The sequence below is a fragment of the Nerophis ophidion genome, linkage group LG17 (assembly GCF_033978795.1).
Source record: "Nerophis ophidion isolate RoL-2023_Sa linkage group LG17, RoL_Noph_v1.0, whole genome shotgun sequence".
In the NCBI taxonomy this organism is placed as follows: Eukaryota; Metazoa; Chordata; class Actinopteri; order Syngnathiformes; family Syngnathidae; genus Nerophis; species Nerophis ophidion.
Window position 1 is genome coordinate 50,874,077 of NC_084627.1, and position 19,382 is coordinate 50,893,458.

General features: G+C 39.9%; 1 protein-coding gene across 1 annotated transcript in view; it reads right to left on the reverse strand.

Annotated features, from left to right (window-relative positions):
- The window catches only part of LOC133536527 (ras-related protein Rab-27B-like), a 115,426-nt gene that overhangs the window by 93,324 nt on the left and 2,720 nt on the right, over nt 1-19,382 (reverse strand). Inside the window, exon 2 of the mRNA XM_061877146.1 lies at nt 7,891-8,281. The gene's annotated coding sequence lies outside the window, so the exon portion shown is untranslated. The remainder of the gene's footprint in view (nt 1-7,890; nt 8,282-19,382) is intronic.

The following is a 19,382-nucleotide window of genomic DNA, read 5'->3' on the forward strand; positions in this document are numbered from 1 at the left end:
CTTTTATTTGAAGTGGCCTGGACTACTGCAGAGCACTTTATGCTGGCATTAGCCTCAAAGCTCTCTCCCGGTTGCAGTTAGTCCAGAACGCGGCAGCAGGACTTTTAACAGGGGCCAGGAAACGCCAGCATATAAACCCAATTCTTCAGAGTTTGCACTGGCTCCCTGTTCATTTTACAATTGATTTTAAAACATTGCTGTTTGTTTTTAAATCTTTACATGGACTGGCACCTCAGAATATCTCAGACCTCATCCAAATGTACACTCCTGCGTGCGCTCTGAGGTCCGAAAGCCAGTTCCAGCTTGTGGACAGGACCTTCTCTGTGGTCGGCCCCAAGCTCTGGAACACTCTGCCCCTCCATGTTCAAACTGCTTCCACAGTGGACTCTTTTAAGTCTCGTCTTAAGACCCACTTTTATTCTTTGGCTTTTAAAACTATGTGAGTTGTGTGGTCCTCTGTGTTTTTTATACACATTGATTTCTATTTTACTGTTTTAATTGCTTTTACCCTTTAAAACTGTTTTTAATCATATTTATTTTATTGAGACACTAGTGATTTAGGGCTATATAAGTAAACATTGATTGATTGATTGATATTGTTTTTATATTGGTTATATATTTATTTATTTTTTGTTTTTATTCAGTCATTGGTGGAGCATAATATTGTTTTTAATATTGTTTTCAACATGGCTGTGCAGCACTTTGGAAACGTTCTTCTTGTTTAAATGTGCTGTATAAATAAAGTGGATTGTATCGACGCCGCACCGATCCGCCTGTCAATCTCACAAGGCAACACAAAGTCGATCCATCCATTCATTTTCTACACCTTATTCCCTTTAGGATCGCGGGGGGCGCTGGTGCTTTTCTCAGCTACAATCGGGCGGAAGACGGTTTACACCCTGGACAAGGCGCCACCTCATCGCAGGCAACACGAAATCAGGCAAAAAATGATGTCGCCAAAGAAAGACTTTGATCACGCCCCCAACTCCACAGGTATGTTGGCAATCTGGTGGAAACCTGGTCATGGACTTCATCTTCAACTTCTGTCTTATTAATACCACATCTGCACATTGGTGAGACTGTGACACATGCGATATCAAAGGACAAGACGCGATCCACACCAGACTTGGTGTCACTCGGAGCACCATTGTGACTATCAAGACTGATATCAGCTATCAGAAGTCTGGGCCATTTTACGTAGAGGTGAACCCGACTTTAATAAAACAGCTTTAGCTTGAGCGAAATGGAATGACAACGCAGACACGCAATGCTAACACAGAATGCTAACATCACACCTAATGATTGTAGCTGAGACCAAGTTTTTACAGAACTACTTAGGCCCTTGGATTAGCACATGCATGCCCAGATCTAACTTAAAGGAATTATTCAGGATCTGATCAAGTATTTCCATGCCGTGGCTGTGTTTTAGTAGTAGGATCTTCTGGTAATCTACAGTAGAACAAACTCTAGGCTATATATATTGAGTAAAAAGAGTGTAAAGGTGACTATATGGGTATTTTTTTTTAATGTTTAAAGACTCCAGCGTACTGTGGGCGGAACAGACTTCACACGGAATGTTCGCAGTCATCAGAGCTTCTGTCGTCGTGGCCGCTTTCGTACTGTAGTTTCCAGGGAAATTTCAATGAAACACTACATTGCTACAATCCCTGCACTTTGTCTACATTTCTCTGTCATGGCACACCACACTGGAATGAAGCTGCTCTACCTGTTCGTTTTGTACAGCAGGGTACAAATATTAAACGCCACGGGACACAAAGAGTATTCACGGCAAGTAGTGCTCACTAGCCTGGTCCGAGCAAAATGTTGCAGCCAGTCTGAAGAAACACATTAACTGTGTCGGAAATTGTCTCATCATCATAGGGCGACCCTGGGGGCTGGGGCCGCACTCGATTGCACGTCGCCACACTTTGTGGTTCGCCATGGCAACAGGGAAGTCTTGTTTCTTGAACCCCGCATCCCTTAAATGGTACATCTGGAAAGGTGAAGCCTCTGTAGCGGACTGGGCCGCCGAGTTTCCACAACAGTAGTGCCTGAATGATTTCCCCAGTTTGACGATAGCAGTGCCCAGCCAACAAGAGCGACTTTCGCTTCCCCTTTGGTCCGGATGACACGATGTCAAATATTTTCAAAAACAATTTTAAATGTGGACTCGTCTGACCACAGAACACTTTTCCACTTTGCATCAGTCCATCTTAGATGATCTCGGGCCCAGAGAAGCCGGCGGCCTTTCCGGATGTTGTTGATAAATGGCTTTCGCTTTGCATAGTAGAGCTTTAACTTGCACTTACAGATGCAGCAACGAACTGTATTTAGTGACAGCAGTTTTCTGAATTGTTCCTGAGCCCATGTGGTGATATCCTTTCGAGATTGATGTCGGTTTTTGATACAGTGCCGTCTGAGGGATGGAAGGTCACGGTCATTCAATGTTGGTTTCCGGCCATGCCGCTTACGTGGAGTGATTTCTCCAGATTCTCTGAACCTTTTGATGATATTATGGAGCGTAGATGTTGAAATCCCTAAATTTCTTGCAATTGCACTTTGAGAAAGGTTGTTCTTAAACTGTTTGACTATTTGCTCACGCAGTTGTGGACAAAGGGGTGTACCTCGCCCCATCCTTTCTTGTGAAAGACTGAGCATTTTTTTGGGAAGCTGTTTTTATAGCCAATCATGGCACCCACCTGTTCCCAATTAGCCTGCACACCTGTGGGATGTTCCAAATAAGTGTTTGATGAGCATTCCTCAACTTGATCAGTATTTATTGCCACCTTTCCCAACTTCTTTGTCACGTGTTGCAGGCATCAAATTCTAAAGTTAATGATTATTTGCAAAAAAAAACTATCAGTTTGAACATCAAATATGTTGTCTTTGTAGCATATTCGACTGAATATGGGTTGAAAATGATTTGCAAATCATTGTATTCTGTTTATATTTACATCTAACACAGTTTCCCGGGCTACTTGAAGTAGTCGGGGGAGTAAAGTTTTACCAGCGTACACACGGCCCAGCTGGCCTCTGTTATCCAAGCACGCACATGACATTTTTACAATGCTAATCATACATAAATGTCCTTTAAAAGTGACTTCTAAACAACATTGCAAATGAGCTGTATTTGTAAACTGAGTCAATGTTGTCCAACGTTGGATCCACCTTATTGGTGGGGAAATTAAAACATTTCAATGGCCAAATCAACGTCTCAACCTGACATTGAATAAAAGTTGTAAAAGAGCATGTGTTTGAATGTTGTATTTGTGTTGTAGAATATTGGTTGGTAAATTAACAAAAAATTAAATAATCAACTCAACGTCAGAAACAAACATTGATTAAACGTTGTCAATATTGGTTGGTAAATGCCCAATAATTCAATGATCAACTCAATGTTGTATCGTATCATGAGCTACACTTTAAGATTTCCCAGCCTAATTTGCAATTGAACCAGATTTTTTTCTTGTTTGATCCGCACCAGATTATGCGTGCACATTCACACCTCCTCAAAAAAAAAACATTCCCAACCTTGCACTGATATTACAAACTAACGTGTGTGCAAGAAAGAAGCCATGCAGACCCACACAACTGTAAACACATATGGCTGACAGCTGCTTAGTGACGGTTGATGTAGTGCATTCCCAATTGGATGGACAATACATAATAAAAACATCATTAATGATCGACAAATTCCCATCTATAATTAGCTAAAGAGACTTAAGACACTGAGCTAAAAAAATATTTCCTAAAATCTGAAATAAAATCGCAATGTTGAATTATCACACATTATGCAGCATAAATAGGATAAATCAGTCCCACGGGAGGTCCTTCATACCGACAGCCATCAGACTGTATAATGCATACGTTCTTTGACTGCACTTAAATGTAGAATATATTTACAAACCCCGTTTCCATATGAGTTGGGAAATTGTGTTAGATGTAAATATAAACAGAATACAATGATTTGCAAATTCTTTTCAACCCATATTCAGTTGAATATGCTACAAAGACAAGATTTTTGATGTTCAAACTCATAAACTTTTTTTTTTTTGCATATAATAATTAACTTAAAACTTCATGGCTTCAACACGTGCCAAAGTAGTTGGGAAAGGGCATGTTCACCACTGTGTTACATCACCTTATCTTTTAACAACACTCAATAAACGTTTGGGAACTGAGGAAACTAATTGTTGAAGCTTTGAAAGTGGAATTATTTCACATTCTTGTGTTATGTAGAGCTTCAGTCCTTCAACAGTCCGGGGTCTCCACTGTCCTATTTTACGCTTCATAATGCGCCACACATTTTCCATGGGAGACAGGTCTGGACTGCAGGCGGGCCAGGAAAGTACCCGCACTCTTTTACTGCGAAACCACGCTGTTGTAACACGTGGCTTAGCATTGTCTTGCTGAAATAAGCAGGGGTGTCCATGATAACGTTGCTTGGATGACAACATATGTTGCTCCAAAACCTGTATGGACCGTTCAGCATTAATGGTGCCTTCACAAATGTGTAAGTTACCCATGTCTTGGCCACTAATGCACCCCAATACCATCACAGATGCTGGCATTTCAATTTTGCGTGGTTATTTGAAATATGGACTCGTCAGACCACAGAACAGTTTTCCACTTCGCATCTGTCCATCTTAGATGAGCTCGGGCCCAGCGAAGCCAGCGGCGTTCCTTAGTGTTGTTGATAAATGGGTTTTGCTTTGCATAGCAGAGTTTTAACTTGCACTTACAGATGTAGCGACCAACTGTAGTTACTGACAGTGGTTTTCTGAAGTGTTCCTGAGCCCATGTGGTGATATCCTTTACACACTGATGTCTGTTTTTGATGCAGTACCGTCTGAGGGATCAACGGTCTGTAATATCATCTCTTAGGTGCAGTGATTTCTCCAGATTCTCTGAACCTTTTGATGATTTTACGGACCGTAGATGGTAAAATCCCTAAATTCCTTGCAATAGCTCGTTGAGAAATGTTGTTTTAAAACTGTTCGACAATTTGCTTACAAAGTGGTGACCCTCGCCCCATCCTTGTTTGTGAATTACTTAGCATTTCATGGAAGCTGTTTTTATAGCCAATCATGGCACCCACCTGTTCCCAATTAGCCTGCACACCTGTGGAATGTTCCAAATAAGTGTTTGATGAGCACTCCTCAACTTTATCAGTATTTATTGCCACCTTTCCCAACTTCTTTGTCACGTGTTGCTGGCATCAAATTCTAAAAAGTTAATAATTATTTGCAAAAAAAAATGTTTATCAGTTTGAACATCAAATATGTTCTTTGTAGCATATTCAACTGAATATGGCTTGAAAAGGATTTGCAAATCATTGTATTCTGTTTATATTTACATCTAACACAATTTCCCAACTCATATGGAAACAGGGTTTGTATATAATTCATATATCATATATTATAAATATAATATATGATATATATTAGGGACGGCGTGGCGCAGTGGAAGAGTGGCCGTGCGCAACCCGAGCGTCCCTAGTTCAAATCCCACCTAGTACCAACCTCATCACGTCCGTTGTGTCCTGAGCAAGACACTTCACCCTTGCTCCTGATGGGTGCTGGTTAGCGCCTTGCATGGCAGCTCCCTCCATCAGTGTGTGAATGTGTGTGTGAATGTGGAAGTAGTGTCAAAGCGCTTTGAGTACCTTGAAGGTAGAAAAGCGCTATACAAGTACAGCCCATTTATTTATTATTATTATTGTTTGTTGTGAGCTAACAGTGGTGCTGAATTTCCCCCAGGGATCAATAAAGTACTTTCTATTATATTCTATTCTATTTGAAGAGTTATGAAAATGAATGACAACACTAAAAACTCTAAGCCTGCTCGGATGAGAAGTGAAATGTCTAAGACAAACCAAAAAGTCCAGTTGCGATTAAATGGCCTGGGATTACAACCCTAGGTGCAGGATTTCCCTTACATCAGGGGCATTAAATGTACGGCCCGAGGGCCGGATTAGGCCTGTAAACATGTTTTATCTGGCACGCAGTATAAGTTTGCTCAGTATAAAACTCAACCTGAAATTTTTGAATGAAAGAAACTGCTGTTCTAAATGTGTCCAGTGGATGTGGCAATAGCAATTATTTCTGTCTTTGTAGATGATGCTACATATGTACACAATAAACCACATGATGTCAGTACATCATTGATTGATTGATTGATTGAAACTTGTATTAGTAGATTGCACAGTACAGTACATATTCCGTACAATTGACCACTAAATGGTAACACCCCAATAAGTTTTTCAACTTGTTTAAGTCGGGGTCCAAGTTAATCAATTCCTGGTAATTGTAATCAGTCGAGGAAAATGATCAAACTACACAAATAATAAACTGTAATTTGATTTTGATATAATTTTTTTATCTTTTTAGATTGAAAATTAACACTGATGAGTTGACTGATGAACACTATTACATTTTTTATTCAGAAAATATAAATAACAACAAATAAAGAAAGAATACTATTAACTGCAACAAGTAAGTGTAAAAAAAACAACATCATGATTTGTACATTTTCATAGTGTGCTTGTTCTATTTTTAAACAAAGAAAACAATCTGAAGGTGACTTAATTTTTTTTAATTATTGTGGATTTTACCAGTCTGGCCCACTTAGGAGTACATTTTTCTCCATGAGGCCCCTGATCTATGATGAGTCTGACACCCCTGCCCGAAATGGTGGTTCAAAGCAAAACAATACCTTTCACACCTTAAAAATGTGGGTTTTTAAATGAAAACCAAATAAAGTCATATATCGTGTGAATGGACAAATAATATGGATGTTCCAATCCGGTATCGGATTAAGCGCCAATCCGACACTTTTTGGTGGTTAAATTCACATCTAGAATTAGCTAAAGAGACAAAAAAGTGATACAGATCAGTGCCAACATAATGCTATGCTGCAACAAATTCCATCCATCCATTTTCAACCAATCAATCAATCAATGTTTATTTATATAGCCCTAAATCACCAGTGTCTCAAAGGGCTGCACAAACCACAACACAAACCACAACGACCTCCCTGGTAGAGCCCACATAAGGGCAAGGAACAACTCATCCCAGTGGGACGTCGGTGACAGGGACAATGATCATTATGAGAAACCTTGGAGAGGACCGCATATGTGGGCGACCCCCCCCCCCCCTACCACTTGTCCCTTTTGGGGTCGCTGGAGCAAATTACCAACCAAATCTTCAAAGTTCCAGAATCAGAATGATGTAGTTTTTGTTGTTTTACATGCACGTTTTCAAGCAAGATGCTCGTCCACGAATTGATTAACGTGGACCCCGACTTAAACAAGTTGAAAAACTTATTGGGGTGTTACCATTTAGTGGTCAATTGTACGGAATATGTACTGTACTGTGCAATCTACTAATACAAGTTTCAATCAATCAATCAATCTGACTTAAACCATTTCATTGCTCAAAGCCCAACTGTTGCTCCAATATTGGCCTCTTATTACATAACTAGGGCTGCAAAAAATAAGTTAAAAAAAGCAAGACTTGATGAAAAACAACATTTAACAAAAGTCAACACAATCAAACATGTTAGGGTCCTAGCTTGCTGGGAGGCTGCAGCGACGCTCTTCTTTACAGCTCTCACCCCCGACATACCCCCGACAACCCCCTCCCAACATCCCCCTGACATAACCCCCTCCCAACATCCCCCTGATATAACCCCCTCCCAACACCCCCCTGACATACCCCCGACATCCCCCCAACACCCCCAACATCCCCCCGACCTCCCCACACAACTCCCCGACACCCCCAACAGCAGCTTATGACTCACAGCCGTGCATCGATGTTGGGCGCGACAAGTCCACCGGAAACGCTCCAAATAATGAAGATAAATAAAGAGCTGCAAGTCTTGCTTTCTTACCTTTGTTGGCTGACGCTAAGAGCGGCAATCAGTCAGACGTGGAGTGCAGGTGGAAGCTGCTCTCTGGCCGCCGCGTCTCCTCTTCCTGCTCCCGCCAGGCGGCGCATCGCTCTCAAGGTCCTAATGGAGAGGAGCTTCCGCGGGCCACAAGTCAGCAGAAGTCGGCGTCAAGTGTCCGCCGAGGGGGAGTGTGGCGAGAAGGAGAGTGTGGGGGCCGAGGAGGAGTGTGGCGAGAAGGAGAGTGTGGGGGCCGAGGAGGAGTGTGGCGCCCTGCCGATGGAGCCGGGCTGCCGGGCTTCTTATTCAGGAAGCTGCGCACTTCCTGGGCTGGATGTTTGACGTTGTGACGCGTTCAGGGACACCTCGGGAACTTGCCAACCTCACACGCTGTCTTTTTGTTTTGTGGGAGGGAACAAAAAAAGAAAAAAAGGAGTCACTTTTTGTCACATCTATCTTGTTACATCTATCCAGTAACGTTCGTGTAATCTTCAACGCCGGAAAGTGCTTTATTATTTCCAACCTTTCACAGGCCAAATAGTGACATGGCAGGTGGCATAAAACACGTGGCAGACTACATCAAATGACGTAAGGACCACTTAAAATGACGTCGTCGACTACATAAAATGATGTGACAGACTATATGAAATGATGTGGCAGACTATATAAAATGATGTGGCGGACTACATAAAATGATGTGGCAGACTACATAAAAATGATGTGGCAGACTACATAAAAATGATGTGGCAGACTACATAAAAATGATGTGGCAGACTACATAAAATGACGTGGCAGACTACATAAAAATGATGTGGCAGACTACATAAAATGATGTGGCTGACTACATAAAATGACATGGCTGACTACATAAAATGATGTGACAGACTACATAAAATGATGTGACAGACTACATAAAATGATGTGACAGACTACATAAAAAGATGTGGCGGACTACATAAAATGATGTGGCAGACTATATAAAATGATGTGGCAGACTACATAAAAATGACGTGGCAGACTACATAAAAATGATGTGGCAGACTACATAAAAATGACGTGGCAGACTACATAAAATGATGTGGCAGACTACATAAAAATGATGTGGCAGACTACATAAAAATGATGTGGCAGACTACATAAAATGATGTGGCAGACTACATAAAAATGATGTGGCAGACTATATAAAATGATGTAGCTGACTACATAAAATGATATGGCTGACTACATAAAATGATGTGACAGACTACATAAAATGATGTGGCAGACTACATAAAAATGATGTGGCAGACTACATAAAAATGACGTGGCAGACTACATAAAAATGATGTGGCAGACTACATAAAAATGATGTGGCAGACTACATAAAAATGATGTGGCAGACTACATAAAAATGATGTGGCAGACTACATAAAAATGATGTGGCAGACTACATAAAAATGATGTGGCAGACTACATAAAAATGATGTGGCAGACTACATAAAAATGATGTGGCAGACTACATAAAATGATGTGGCAGACTACATAAAATGATGTAGCTGACTACATAAAATGATATGGCTGACTACATAAAATGATGTGACAGACTACATAAAATGATGTGACAGACTGCATAAAATGATGTGGCAGACTACATAAAAATTATGTGGCAGACTACATAAAAATGATGTGGCAGACTACATAAAAATGACGTGGCAGACTACATAAAATGATGTGGCAGACTACATAAAAATGATGTGGCAGACTACATAAAAATGATGTGGCAGACTACATAAAATGATGTGGCAGACTACATAAAAATGATGTGGCAGACTATATAAAATGATGTAGCTGACTACATAAAATGATATGGCTGACTACATAAAATGATGTGACAGACTACATAAAATGATGTGGCAGACTACATAAAAATGTTGTGGCAGACTACATAAAAATGACGTGGCAGACTACATAAAAATGATGTGGCAGACTACATAAAAATGATGTGGCAGACTACATAAAAATGATGTGGCAGACTACATAAAAATGATGTGGCAGACTACATAAAAATGATGTGGCAGACTACATAAAATGATGTGGCAGACTACATAAAAATGATGTGGCAGACTACATAAAAATGATGTGGCAGACTACATAAAATGATGTGGCAGACTACATAAAATGATGTAGCTGACTACATAAAATGATATGGCTGACTACATAAAATGATGTGACAGACTACATAAAATGATGTGGCAGACTACATAAAATGATGTGACAGACTACATAAAATGATGTGGCAGACTACATAAAAATGATGTGGCAGACTACATAAAAATGACGTGGCAGACTACATAAAAATGATGTGGCAGACTACATAAAAATTATGTGGCAGACTACATAAAAATGATGTGGCAGACTACATAAAATGATGTGGCAGATTACATAAAAATGATGTGGCAGACTATATAAAATGATATGGCTGACTACATAAAATGACATGGCTGACTACATAAAATGATGTGACAGACTACATAAAATGATGTGGCGGACTACATAAAATGATGTGGCAGACTACATAAAATGATGTGGCGGACTACATAAAATGTTGTGGCGGACTACATAAAATGTTGTGGCAAACTACATAAAATGATGTGGCAGACTACATAAAATGATGTGGCTGACTACATAAAATGATGTGGCGGACTACATAAAATGTTGTGGCAAACTACATAAAATGATGTGGCTGACTACATAAAATGATGTGGCAGACTACATAAAAATGACGTGGCAGACTATATAAAATTATGTGGCTGACTACATAAAATGACATGGCTGACTACATAAAATGACATGGCTGACTACATAAAATGATGTGACAGACTACATAAAATGATGTGACAGACTACATAAAATGATGTGGCGGACTACATAAAATGATGTGGCAGACTATATAAAATGATGTGGCAGACTACATAAAAATGATGTGGCAGACTACATAAAATGATGTGGCAGACTACATAAAATGATGTGGCGGACTACATAAAATGTTGTGGCAAACTACATAAAATGATGTGGCAGACTACATAAAAATGATGTGGCAGACTACATAAAATGATGTGGCAGACTACATAAAATGATGTGGCGGACTACATAAAATGTTGTGGCAAACTACATAAAATGATGTGGCTGACTACATAAAATGATGTGGCGGACTACATAAAATGATGTGGCAGACTACATAAAATGATGTGGCTGACTACATAAAATGATGTGGCGGACTACATAAAATGTTGTGGCAAACTACATAAAATGATGTGGCAGACTACATAAAATGATGTGGCTGACTACATAAAATGATGTGGCAGACTACATAAAATGATGTGGCAGACTACATAAAATGATGTGGCGGACTACATAAAATGATGTGGCGGACTACATAAAATGTTGTGGCAAACTACATAAAATGATGTGGCAGACTACATAAAATGATGTGGCAGACTACATAAAATGATGTGGCAGACTACATAAAATGATGTGGCAGACTACATAAAATGATGTGGCAGACTACATAAAATGACGTGGCAGACTACATAAAATGACGTGGCACTAATACACCCCCATACCATCACACAAGCTGCCTAGAATACTTTCACCCGATAACAGTCCGGATGGTTCTTTTCCTCTTTGGTCCGGAGGACACCACGTCCACAGTTTTCAAAAACAATTGGAAATGTGGACTTGTCAGACCACAGAAGACTTTTCCACTTTGCATCAGTCCATCTTAGATGAGCTCGGGCCCAGCAAAGCCGGCAACTTTTCTGGGTGTTGTTGATGAATGGCTTTGGCATTGCATAGTAGAGTTTTAACTCGCATTTAAGATGTAGTTACGAACTGTAGTTACTGACAGTGTTTTTATGAAGTGTTCTTGAGCCCATGTGGTGATATCCTTACACACTGATGTCGCTTTTTGATCGGAGGTATGGAAGGTCTGTCATATCATCGCTTACGTGCAGTGATTTCTCCGGATTCTCTGCACCTTTCCATGATATTACAGATCGTAGATGGTGTAATCCCCAAATTCCTTGCAATAGCTGGTTTAGAAATGTTGTTCTTTGCATGATTTTGCATAACAGGTCCCCTTTAAAAACTGAGTCGTGCAAAAAAACTAAGCATTTTTTTTCCATAAGAAATGATGCAAATCTAATTAACCCATTCCAAATATGAAGACAAAAGACATTTAATGGGGAACCATTAGAGTTTCACATGGACAAGTCGCCTCCTCAAGACAGACAGACAGACAACTATTCACACACTGGAATCCCATGAAACTATTTACCAACAACCAGGCAACAGAAATAGCATGTGTGGGAAAATAGTGTGGCCTTTTTCATGGCTGTTGTAGATGCTACATTATATAAGACTACTGCTCTTTATATAATGCAAGAGAGCTTTGTGGTTTTATACTGCAGTGCAAAGTGTGGTTTTATACTGCAGTGTAAAGTGTGGTTTTATACTGCAGTGTAAAGTGTGGTTTTATACTGCAGTGTAAAGTGTGGTTTTATACTGCAGTGTAAAGTGTGGTTTTATACTGCAGTGTAAAGTGTGGTTTTATACTGCAGTGTAAAGTGTGGTTTTATACTGCAGTGCAAAGTGTGGTTTTATACTGCAGCGTAAAGTGTGGTTTTATACTGCAGTGTAAAGTGTGGTTTTATACTGCAGTGCAAAGTGTGGTTTTATACTGCAGTGTAAAGTGTGGTTTTATACTGCAGCGTAAAGTGTGGTTTTATACTGCAGCGTAAAGTGTGGTTTTATACTGCAGCGTAAAGTGTGGTTTTATACTGCAGCGTAAAGTTTGGTTTTATACTGCAGCGTAAAGTGTGGTTTTATACTGCAGTGCAAAGTGTGGTTTTATACTGCAGCGCAAAGTGTGGTTTTATACTGCAGCGTAAAGTGTGGTTTTATACTGCAGTGCAAAGTGTGGTTTTATACTGCAGTGCAAAGTGTGGTTTTATACTGCAGCGCAAAGTGTGGTTTTATACTGCAGCGTAAAGTGTGGTTTTATACTGCAGTGTAAAGTGTGGTTTTATACTGCAGTGTAAAGTGTGGTTTTATACTGCAGTGTAAAGTGTGGTTTTATACTGCAGTGTAAAGTGTGGTTTTATACTGCAGTGTAAAGTGTGGTTTTATACTGCAGTGTAAAGTGTGGTTTTATACTGCAGTGTAAAGTGTGGTTTTATACTGCAGTGTAAAGTGTGGTTTTATACTGCAGTGTAAAGTGTGGTTTTATACTGCAGCGTAAAGTGTGGTTTTATACTGCAGCGTAAAGTGTGGTTTTATACTGCAGTGTAAAGTGTGGTTTTATACTGCAGTGTAAAGTGTGGTTTTATACTGCAGTGCAAAGTGTGGTTTTATACTGCAGCGTAAAGTGTGGTTTTATACTGCAGCGTAAAGTGTGGTTTTATACTGCAGCGTAAAGTGTGGTTTTATACTGCAGCGTAAAGTGTGGTTTTATACTGCAGCGCAAAGTGTGGTTTTATACTGCAGCGCAAAGTGTGGTTTTATACTGCAGCGTAAAGTGTGGTTTTATACTGCAGTGCAAAGTGTGGTTTTATACTGCAGCGCAAAGTGTGGTTTTATACTGCAGCGCAAAGTGTGGTTTTATACTGCAGCGTAAAGTGTGGTTTTATACTGCAGTGTAAAGTGTGGTTTTATACTGCAGTGTAAAGTGTGGTTTTATACTGCAGTGTAAAGTGTGGTTTTATACTGCAGTGTAAAGTGTGGTTTTATACTGCAGTGTAAAGTGTGGTTTTTTACTGCAGTGTAAAGTGTGGTTTTATACTGCAGTGCAAAGTGTGGTTTTATACTGCAGCGTAAAGTGTGGTTTTATACTGCAGTGTAAAGTGTGGTTTTATACTGCAGCGTAAAGTGTGGTTTTATACTGCAGTGCAAAGTGTGGTTTTATACTGCAGCGCAAAGTGTGGTTTTATACTGCAGCGTAAAGTGTGGTTTTATACTGCAGTGTAAAGTGTGGTTTTATACTGCAGTGTAAAGTGTGGTTTTATACTGCAGTGTAAAGTGTGGTTTTATACTGCAGTGTAAAGTGTGGTTTTATACTGCAGTGTAAAGTGTGGTTTTATACTGCAGTGCAAAGTGTGGTTTTATACTGCAGCGTAAAGTGTGGTTTTATACTGCAGTGTAAAGTGTGGTTTTATACTGCAGCGCAAAGTGTGGTTTTATACTGCAGCGTAAAGTGTGGTTTTATACTGCAGCGTAAAGTGTGGTTTTATACTGCAGCGTAAAGTGTGGTTTTATACTGCAGCGCAAAGTGTGGTTTTATACTGCAGCGCAAAGTGTGGTTTTATACTGCAGTGTAAAGTGTGGTTTTATACTGCAGTGTAAAGTGTGGTTTTATACTGCAGTGTAAAGTGTGGTTTTATACTGCAGCGTAAAGTGTGGTTTTATACTGCAGTGTAAAGTGTGGTTTTATACTGCAGTGCAAAGTGTGGTTTTATACTGCAGCGTAAAGTGTGGTTTTATACTGCAGTGTAAAGTGTGGTTTTATACTGCAGTGTAAAGTGTGGTTTTATACTGCAGTGTAAAGTGTGGTTTTATACTGCAGTGTAAAGTGTGGTTTTATACTGCAGTGTAAAGTGTGGTTTTATACTGCAGTGTAAAGTGTGGTTTTATACTGCAGTGTAAAGTGTGGTTTTATACTGCAGTGTAAAGTGTGGTTTTATAATGCAGCGTAAAGACACGGACGAGGCTTTCTGTGAAGCCATCCAGTTCTCTCAATGATGCTGTCATTGATTATGTCACTCACACACTGGATGCCTTCAGGGCATGTACTGGGAGGGGGTAGTACTACCAGTAGTCGGGTGGTGTACTCTATATGAGCCATTTGTGTCCACAGGAAATAAAACACACACTATATTGTCAAGAGTCACCTTTGAACTTGAAGTTCCATCCCATGGAATTGTCCAAAATGTTTTTGTTATCCTGGAGCATTCAAAGTTCCTTTCACTGGAACTAAGGGGCCAAGCCCATCCATTCATTCATTCAATTTTCTTCCGCTTATCCTAGGTCGGGTCGTGGGGGCAGCAGCCTAAGCAGGGAAGCCCAGACTTTCCTCTCCCCAGCCACTTCTTCCCGGGGGATCCTGAGGCGTTCCCAGGCCAGCCGGGAGACATAGTCTTCCCAACGTGTCCTGAGACGTGCCCTAAACACATCCCTGGAGGTGTTCAGGTGGCATCCTGACCAGATGCCAGAAGCACCTCATCTGGCTCCTCTCCATGTGGAGGAGCAGCAGTTTTATTCTGAGCTCCTCCCGGATGGCAGAGCTTCTCACCCTATCTCTAAGGGAGAGGCCCGCCACCGGGGAAGGAAACTCATTTGGGCCGCTTGTACCCGTGATCATGTTCTAATCCAAAGCTCATGACCATAGGTGAGGATGGGAACGTAGATCGACCGGTAAATTGAGAGCTTTGCCTTCCGGCTCAGCTCCTTCTTCACCACAACGGATCGATACGGCGTCCGCATTACTGAAGACGGCGCACTAATCCGCCTGTCCATCTCACGATCCACTCTTCCCTCACTGGTGAACAAGTCTCCTGAAAAACAACTCATAGACAATATAAATACTATAAATCAGACCTGGGAAAATTAAGGCCCGGGGGCCACTGGTGGCCCGTTGAGCTTTTCAATCTGGCCCACCGGACATTCCCAAATAATTTTTTTTAGATCTTTAAGATGTAAAGTGTAGCTGCCATTGTGATGTGCACTCATCTTTTATAATGACCGCAAGTCTTCAACTATACTAAGTATTTTAATGCTGGGAATCTGCGCTTATGGATGATATACTAGTTACTATAGTAATTTAATTAGTTACTATGGTCATCTGATTAGTTACTATGGTCAACTAATTAGTTACTATGGTGATCTAATTACTTACTGTGGTCATTTAATTAGTTACTATGGTCATCTAATTAGTTACTATGGTCATCTAATTAGTTACTATGGTCATCTAATTAGTTACTATGGTCATCTAATTAGTTACTATGGTCATCTAATTAGTTACTATGATCATCTAATTAGTTACTATGGTAATGTAAGTCACAGCAGCTCAGACAAGGCATCAAGTAGTGTGGGCGGGAGTGTTACAACAGACGCGGAAGGAGATTTTCACAACAAAGTTCTAAAGCTTGGATATAGTTTAGATGTATCAGATTGTAGGTGGCTTTATTTTGTACCCTTTGTGTTCATATTTCACTGTGTGTTGCATTTTTGTTGCGTTTCTCTTGATTGTAAAATGTGTCGATGAAAAGGGGTGTGATGTTCATATGTTGTCAATATTCAGTGTTTTATCCTTCATAGAAAAATATTACATTACATTTTCGAAGGTGGTTTGTCATAACGTTTTTAGCATTCAATCAGACATTAGGGTGAGGTTCTGTATTAGTGTTCATAAAAATAGATATACCGGCCCCCCAGACGCATTTATTTCTCTAAATGTGGCCCCCGAGACAAAATAATTGCCCAGGCTTGCTATAAAGAGTTTGTCTGCATTAATGCTTATAATAATATCACTAATACTTGGTTAATATTCAAGTCATGAAATGTAGATGGATTATTGTTGGCAGTTTTTGGGAGGTTATTTTGGGAGTTTTATAATTGGAATAAAGGACCTCACATTGTAAGAAGACTTCAAAGAAAATATTTAAAAAATACATCCGTTATGTATTTTATAATGAATGTGAATGACTGGCAAAATTCCCCAAAAGTCAAGTTCCCCTTTAAAAAGACACAAGTCTGACATCTAGTGGTGAACCTGATCTAAAAACCCACTAAAGTGGACACAGGAAGGAAAAGGTGAGAAAGGTGTTTGTGCTCATGAAAAATAAAACAACACTAGGAGTAGAACAGTGTAAAATTACACTGGATAATTTAGGATTAATATTGGAAACATAAATTTAAATGTTAGTTACCTATTTCATTTAGATTGCATTTGTTCCCATTGTATCATATATTTCCCATTTGGTGTTATGGATATGATCAATTGTGTTGTTTGATTTTTATGGCTGATCATAAGTGGGTTTTCTATACATAATCCAATACAGTAAATGGTGGTATGCATTTTTAAAGAAACGTTGCAACATGGAATTTTAGGTACAAATCTTATATATATAAGTTGCTCAGACACTAACACATTCCTACCATTTTTTCGATATTTTTTACATTTCGAAACTATTTTTAATTTTTTAGAGCTGATATTATTTTTTTCAATTAGACCATAGAACATACAATAAAACTCAAATATACCATCAGAATGGGCTGTCCAATATTTTTGACACATTTCAAAATGAGTAATTTTCGTACCAACATTTAAAAAAAAAAACAAGACTTCGTAGGATAACGAAAAATCTAACGTGACAATTACAACAATTAAGTACCAACCCTGCGCGAAACCATTGATAACATAGCACCGCTAAAGTTAAAAAAGGCTCCAAAAAAGCGCACCCCGTGGTTTACAGAAGAAACTAGAGCTCAGAAATTATTATGCAGAAAGCTGGAACGCAAATGGCGCACGACTAAACTTGAGGTGCACCATCGAGCATGGAGTGATGGTTTAATAACTTATAAACGCATGCTTACCTTAGCTAAAGCTAAATATTACTCAAATCTCATCCACCGTAATAAAAACGATCCTAAATTTTTGTTTAGTACGGTAGCATCGCTAACCCAACAAGGGACTCTTTCCAGTAGCTCCACCCACTCAGCTGATGACTTTATGCAATTCTTTAGTAAGAAAATTGAAGTCATTAGAAAGGAGATTAAAGACAATGCGTCCCAGCTACAACGGGGTTCTATTAACACTGACACGATTGTATATACGGCGGATACTGCCCTCCAAAATAGTTTCTCTCGTTTTGAGGAAATAACATTAGAGGAATTGTTACAACGTGTAAATGGAATAAAACAGACAACATGTTTACTTGACCCTCTTCCTGGGAAACTGATCAAGGAGCTCTTTGTATTATTAGGTCCATCAGTGCTAAATATTATAAACTTATCACTCTCCTCGGGCACTGTTCCCCTAGCATTCAAAAAAGCGGTTATTCATCCTCTTCTTAAAAGACCTAACCTCGATCCTGACCTCATGGTAAACTACCGACCGGTGTCTCACCTTCCCTTTATTTAAAAAATCCTTGAAAAAATTGTTGCGGAGCAGTTAAATGAACACTTAGCGTCTAACAATCTATGTGAAACCTTTCAATCCGGTTTCAGGGCAAATCACTCCACGGAGACAGCCCTCGCAAAAATGACTAATGATCTATTGCTAACGATGGATTCTGATGCGTCATCTATGTTGCTGCTCCTCGATCTTAGCGCTGCTTTCGATACCGTCGATCATAATATTTTATTAGAACGTATCAAAACACGAATTGGTATGTCAGACTTAGCCCTGTCTTGGTTTAACTCTTATCTTACTGATAGGATGCAGTGTGTCTCCCATAACAATGTGACCTCGGACTACGTTAAGGTAACGTGTGGAGTTCCCCAGGGTTCGGTCCTTGGCCCTGCACTCTTCAGCATCTACATGATGCTGCTAGGTGACATCATACGCAAATACGGTGTTAGCTTTCACTGTTATGCTGATGACACCCAACTCTACATGCCCCTAAAGCTGACCAACACGCCGGATTGTAGTCAGCTGGAGGCGTGTCTTAATGAAATTAAACAATGGATGTCCGCTAACTTTTTGCAACTTAATGCCAAAAAAACGGAAATGCTGATTATCGGTCCTGCTAGACACCGAACTCTATTTAATAATACAACTCTAACATTTGACAACCAAACAATTAAACAAGGCGACACGGTAAAGAATCTGGGTGTTATCTTCGACCCAACTCTCTCCTTTGAGGCACACATTAAAAGCGTTACTAAAACGGCCTTCTTTCATCTCCGTAATATCGCTAAAATTCGCTCCATTCTGTCCACTAAAGACGCTGAGATCATTATCCATGCGTTTGTTACGTCTCGTCTCGATTACTGTAACGTATTATTTTCGGGTCTCCCCATGTCTAGCATTAAAAGATTACAGTTGGTACAAAATGCGGCTGCTAGACTTTTGACAAGAACAAGAAAGTTTGATCACATTACGCCTGTACTGTATATACCTTTATATACATATATACATACATATATACCTATACTGGCTCACCTGCACTGGCTTCCTGTGCACTTAAGATGTGACTTTAAGGTTTTACTACTTCCGTATAAAATACTACACGGTCTAGCTCCATCTTATCTTGCCGATTGTATTGTACCATATGTCCCGGCAAGAAATCTGCGTTCAAAGGACTCCGGCTTGTTAGTGAGTCCCAAAGCCCAAAAAAAGTCTGCGGGCTATAGAGCGTTTTCCGTTCGGGCTCCAGTACTCTGGAATGCCCTCCCGGTAACAGTTCGAGATGCCACCTCAGTAGAAGCATTTAAGTCTCACCTTAAAACTCATTTGTATA